This window comes from Mustela nivalis (genome assembly GCF_964662115.1).
Source record: "Mustela nivalis genome assembly, chromosome: 18".
NCBI classification, from domain to species: domain Eukaryota; kingdom Metazoa; phylum Chordata; class Mammalia; order Carnivora; family Mustelidae; genus Mustela; species Mustela nivalis.
In genome coordinates this window covers 53,423,034-53,429,379 of record NC_139037.1, presented here as the reverse complement: position 1 = coordinate 53,429,379, position 6,346 = coordinate 53,423,034, and positions in this window count along the sequence as shown.

Here is a 6,346-nt window from a genome sequence, read left to right as displayed (position 1 = left end):
ACATGCTTTCTTTTCAATAAAAGATTTTTCTCACATTTATTACTCATCTATGATTCACTCTGGAGTAAATTCTTTGATACATCTGAAATTTCTCAACGAAAATATTGCTACATTCCTTCCCTGTATATAATTTCTTTCCCTTATGGGTTTCTGTGTGAAAACTTTTGCATATTTGCGGAATTCAGTTCTCTCGTGTATGCCTTCTCCTGATGGATTGTGCTGCAAGCTATTACTGAAGATTTTTGTTGTATTTATCTTTGGCACTAGATTTCTCTTTTTTTTTTAATTAAAAAAAATTTTTTTTAAGATTTTGTTATTTGGTAGAGAGAGACACAGCGAGAGATGAAACACAAAGCAGGGGGAGTGGGAGAGGGTGAAGCAGTCTTCCCACCAAGCATGGAGCCCTATGTGGGGCTTGATCCCAGGACCCTGGGACCACGACTTGGGCCGAAGGCAGATGCTCAATGACTGGGCCACCCAGGCGCCCCTAGATTTTTCATTTTAATTCTCAGTGAAATTAAACATCTGAGTGGAAGTTTTCTTTAATCACCATAAGAACTGTTTCCCATATGCCTGCTGTCTCATGTTGGAATGACCTCCTTATAAGCTTTTTTATTTTCACCATATCCATCTTATCCATCTGATTTCTCTACTATAGGACATCTTTGGTGTCTACTGAGGTGTGACTCGACACCAAAGGATTTCACACATTCACTGCATTGTAGGGTCTCTCTCCTGTATGTGTTCTTTGATGTCACTTAGACAAGACTTCCAGGAGAAAGCTTTCTCATTTTTTCTTAAAAGATTTTACTTATTTATTTGACAGAGAGAGACAGCAAGAGAGGGAACATAAGTGGGGGGAGTGGGAGACGGAGAAGCAGGATTCCTTCTGAGCAGGGAGCTCCACGTGGGGTTTGATCCTAGGACCCCAGGATCATGACCTAAGCCAAAGGCAGGGTTTAACAGCTGAGCCACCCCAGCACCCCAGTCTCCCACATTTACTACATACATAGGGCTTTTCTCCTGTATGGTGTATGATGAGTGGGGACTTATGGTTAAAGGTTTTCTGTCAATCGTTGCATTCACATGGTTTTTCTCCTGTATGGGTTCTTTAATATATGGGGAGTTGTGACTTCTGTGAGAAAAATTTCCCACAACCCACTGTATCCATAGGGTTTCCTCCTGTGTGTGCTCTCTGGTGTATAATGAGTGGTGATTTGGTGCTAAAAGCTTTCCAATTTACCATATCGGAAAGGATTCCCCCAGTATGAACTCTCTGATGTAAAATGCATTCTGACTGCCGCACGAAAGCTTTCTGACATCGACTGCATTTATAAGGTTTCTCCCCCTATGAATTCTCTGTTGTAAAGCAAGCTCTGACCTCTGGATGAAAGCCTTCTGACATTCTTTACATGAAAGGGGTTTTTCTTCAGGGTGAGTTCTCCAGTGTTTAAGGAGCTGTGACCTTGGATGGAAAGCATTTGACTCTGACTTCATTCACTGGGCTTTTCTCCTGGATGCGTTTTGTGATGTAAAGTGAGACTAAACTTCAGAGAGAAAGTTCTTCCACATTTCCTTACATCCATAAGGTCTCTCACCTGTATGAATTCTCTCACTTAATGGCATGTAGCTTACTAATGAAGGTTTTCTGACATTTATTTCATTCATAGGGTTTCTCTCTGGCATGAGTTCTCTGATGGAAAATTGTACTAGATTTGTCAAGAGAGGCTTTCTGACACTCATTGCATTCATAGGGTTTCTCTCCAGTGTGGCACTTCTGGTGTAGAGTGAGCTGAGACTTACTACTAAAAGCCTGTGGACATTCTCTGCACTCATAAGGCTTCTCTCCTGTGTGAGTGCTTCGAAGTAAAATAAGCTCTGCCTTTGGAATAAAAGCTTTCAGACACTCATTGCATTCCCATATTTTCTGTCCTGTGTGAATTCTCTGGTGTACCATGAACTATGATTTTTGGGAGGAAAATTTTCTGCATTCGCTGTATCCACAGGGATTCTCTTCTGGGTGACTTTTTGGTGTAGAAGAAGTTGTGACACTACATTTATAAAATCTCATTTCTATATGACTCATTTCAGGCACAATGTCTTACTGACAGCTTCTCCACAATCATATTCACAGCAATTCCAGAATGAGTGTTTTTGTGCATAGGGTAGAAAAACAACTTTTCAGCTTTTTTACTTACTTAATTTCTGTTCTGGAAAAGTTAATCTAAATTATGTTTCCAAGTTTCTCCATTTGAATCAAACTGCTCAAAGTCTTTTCTCAGGTGAAATATTTTGTTGAATACATCACATTCCTGGTGCCTCTCTGGGGGATCCAGCCTGTCAAGATTTTCCTGGAGCCAGTCTATACCATCTTCAACGTGCCAGGTATCTTCTAGGAAGGAGACCAACGAATGTGTATGTGATTAGGTACTAGAAGGGGCCAATTTTCATAACAATGGTCAAGGGATCAAGGAAAGAAATGGTGTTCTGAATAGAATACAAGTTAGAGGCATCCACTAGAAGAAGAGAAAATAGAAGGGAAGCAGAGGGACATAAAAGTCATGGTTAAGGGAAAAGTCCATGTGTATCTGGAAGCTTAATTCTGACCATAGGTGAGATGCTAAGAGGAGGAAGGCAAAGTGAGCAGTGCTGGTGAAGAAGAGTAAAGATGCTACGAAGAGAGACTAACCAAGAAAGCTGGTGCTAGTTAAGTTCCAGATCTGACAGAGTGCAAAGACATAAAGGGCCTATCTCCTTTTATTTTTTTTTAAGTTTATTTATTTTTTAGTAATCTCTTCCCCCAAAGTAGGGCTTAAACTCATGACTCCAAGATCAAGAGCTGCACACTCTACTAACTGAGCCAGTCAGGTGCTTCAAGAGTTTAAGGGTTTTTTAAGTTTTGTTCTCAAAAGAAAGTATCAAAGGTTCTAGCTCCTTAGGCTTTCACTCATGGACCTGGCTTTTACACAGTCACTGAGATGGCCCTTACTGCTCATTCTTCCCTCTAGAACCCATGACTCCCTGCCCCAGATGGAGGATGGCTGCAAGTCTGGAAGCCTAACAATCTGCATGTGGATAAACATGTCATCAAGAGCTTGGTCTTTGGAACCTCTGAAGAAGTTAGAAGGGACTGTTTCAAGTTAGCGCTTCAGCAAAGTGCAAAACTTTTCATTTGGGGGGTGAGAGCAAGAACATTTCTCCAGGTTCAGACAGACACAAATGTTTTACTATCTATAAATCCGAAGTTCAAAGATGTTAAACATTCAGAAAACTTATAAATTCCAGCAGTTAAGAAAGGAATGGCAATAGGCTGGGGGGCTCACCAAAGGTCCTTACTCACAGACATGAGGTTGCTGTAATTTTCCACGATTACATCCCAGTGTAGGTTCTTCTGAAGAGCACCCAGTAGCTGCCACTCCTCTGATGTGAGGTCCACGACCACATCCCTAAATGCCAGTGTTCACTGTAACTGCATATTCTTATTTCAGGGGACTTTTCACTCAGTGATATGGAAAAAATGCATATGAATTTATTATGATCATTTTCACAATACATTATATATCCAAGGGTTGATGAATCTACTTTCGCCTTTGTGGAAGAAATTTAAAAACTCATAAAATGTATTCTGCCATTCAAAAATCAACTAATGTAACTCACTAGATTGACAGAATCAAGAATAAAAATCACATTGTCGGGGCGCCTGGGTGGCTCAGTGGGTTAAAGCCTCTGCCTTCGGCTCAGGTCATGATCCCAGGATTCTGGGATCAAGCCCCGAGTCAGGCTCTCTGCTCAGCATGGAGCCTGCTTCCTCCTCTCTCTCTGCCTGCTTCTCTGTCTGTCAAATAAATAAATAAAATCTTTATTTTTTTTTTCAAATTTTATTTATTTATTTGACAGACAGAGATTACAAGTAGGCTGAGAGGCAGGCAGAGAGAGAGAAGGAGGAAGCAGGCTCCCTGCTGAGCAGAGAGCCCGATGCGGGGCTTGATCCCAGGACCCTGGGATCATGACCTGAGCTGAAGGCAGAGGCTTTAACCCACCGAGCCAACCAGGCGCCCCAATAAATAAAATCTTTAAAAAAAAAATCACATTGTCATGTCAATGGATATAACACAGGTGAGCATACATATGTCAAAACTACTAAATGGTTCATTAAGATTTGTTAATCTTAAAAATCTTAAAATCATTAAGATTAACTACTTAACAGTTCATTAAGATTTCATTGTATATAAATTTTACATCAAAATAAATAAAAGCACCATAAATAAATATTAAACCCCAAGTTAATGATAAACATGCTGGAGTATTTTGGGAGCGGTTTGCTAATGTTTGCAATTTACTTCAAAATACATCAAAAAAACAAGGGAGAAAGGGATGCCTAAATGGAGAGGCAGGTTCTTTTGATATTCTGAGACTCAATATCCAACATGGTAGGGTAATGGTTTCCTCATAACAAAAATAAACAATTCTTGGGACACCAGCTCCTACAACTCAGCTCGATTCTGACATTATCTACCTGCAGATAGCATCAGATTCCACCATTTAAGGGTTCAGTCCAACAAGACTTCCCTTCCCCTCTCCCATTTCAGATGCCAATCACAAGTCCAGACTGTCACCTGTACTTCTGATCGACAGGCTATCAATCAGACGTTCCCACAATTTCCTCCTCAGGTTCAATTAATTTGTTAGAGTAGCTCAAAGAACTCAGAGAAATATTTTACTTCCTAGATTAGCAGTTTACCATAAAAGGAACACAGGAACAGCCATACAGAAGAGATGTGGAGGGCCAGGTACAGGGAAAGGGCAGGGGGCTTCTATGCACTCTCCAGGTACACCACTCTCCCCAGTCTCCACTTGTTCACCAACTGGAAGCTGTCTAACACTGTCCTAATGGGTTTTTATGGAGGCTTCACTGCACAGGCATAACTGACTAAATCACTGGCCACAGACAAATGATTCAACCTCTTGCCCTTTTCCCACTGCCTTATGTCAGGGGGCGTGACTCCAAGTTCCAACCCTCTAATCACATGGTTGGTTCTCCTGGCAACCAGCCCTCATCCTTGGATGCTTCCAAAAGTCATTGTTCACATCACAAAAGATAGTATTATCACTCTCAACATTTAGAAAATTTCAAGGATTTGGGGAACTATGAGCCAGGAACTAGGGACAAGACCAAATACAGATGAGAGATGTATTTTGGTTGTCTGAATGACCAAATGTATATTTCTTATGAATCACAACATTACATAGGTGATAAAGCAAGTGCAGTAAAATGTTAATTACAGAATCTAGTTGGTTGGTATACGAACGCTCACTGTAAAATTTTTTTAACTTTTCCGTATATCTAAGATTTTTGATAACAAAAAAGCATCAGGAAAACACTAGAAAAAAAGCATATAATAAAATTTAACAGCCTTGAGGAGCCTGGGTGGCTCAATTGGTTAACCAGCTGCCTTTGGCTCAGGTCATGATCCCAGGGCCCTGGGATCGAGCCCCGCATCGGGCTCCCTGCTCAGCAGAGAGCCTGCTTCTCCCTCTCCCTCTGCCTGCCTCTGCCTACTTGTGTTCTCTATTTCTCCGTCAAATAAATAAAATCTTAAAAAAGAGAAAATTTCACAGTATAAAAATGTTGATTATCCCCCAAATTGATAGACCCAAGCAACTGGATAAAACCAATATACTCGGAGGTGTTTTGTGGAAACTGACAAGCTGATTCTAAAATTTATAAGAAAATACTAAGGGCCAAAGCAAGAAAGCAATCTGGAGAAGGGCCTGAAAGACACCAAGAACAATAGCAAGAAAAACAGTGAGGAGGTAGCTGCAGTGGTCCAAGTGACCTATAATGCTGGCTCTGACTAGGCTCTGACTATGGCAATGAAGAATGACAGATCTGAAGTCTACTGTGTAAACAGAGCCAACAGGATTTGCACTCAGAGGATGGGAAACAGAGATATTGTAAAAGCGTAAGAAAGGGAGACATGCCCATTGGCTTCTGTATTGTCTACAGCTGCTGAGAAGTTTGCTGACCCCTCTTGTGAGAAGCTAGAAGAAGCTATCAACTGAAACAGGGAAACTATGGAAGGAATACGTTTCAGGTGAGATTAGGAGCTTGGTTTGGGAAATGATTAGCTGGACATATCTGTACAGATGTGTACCTTAGAGATGTCAGGGAGTCAGTACGATATAGGGGCAATGCTTAGGGGAGAAGTGCAGGCTAGAGATATGAAGAAGAAACCATCACCATACGAGGACGCCTTAAACTGAACTGGATGAGAACACTACAGAGTACAAATACAACAGATGCAAGGAATGAGCTCTGAGATACTCTGGGGGTTAAGGACGGGAG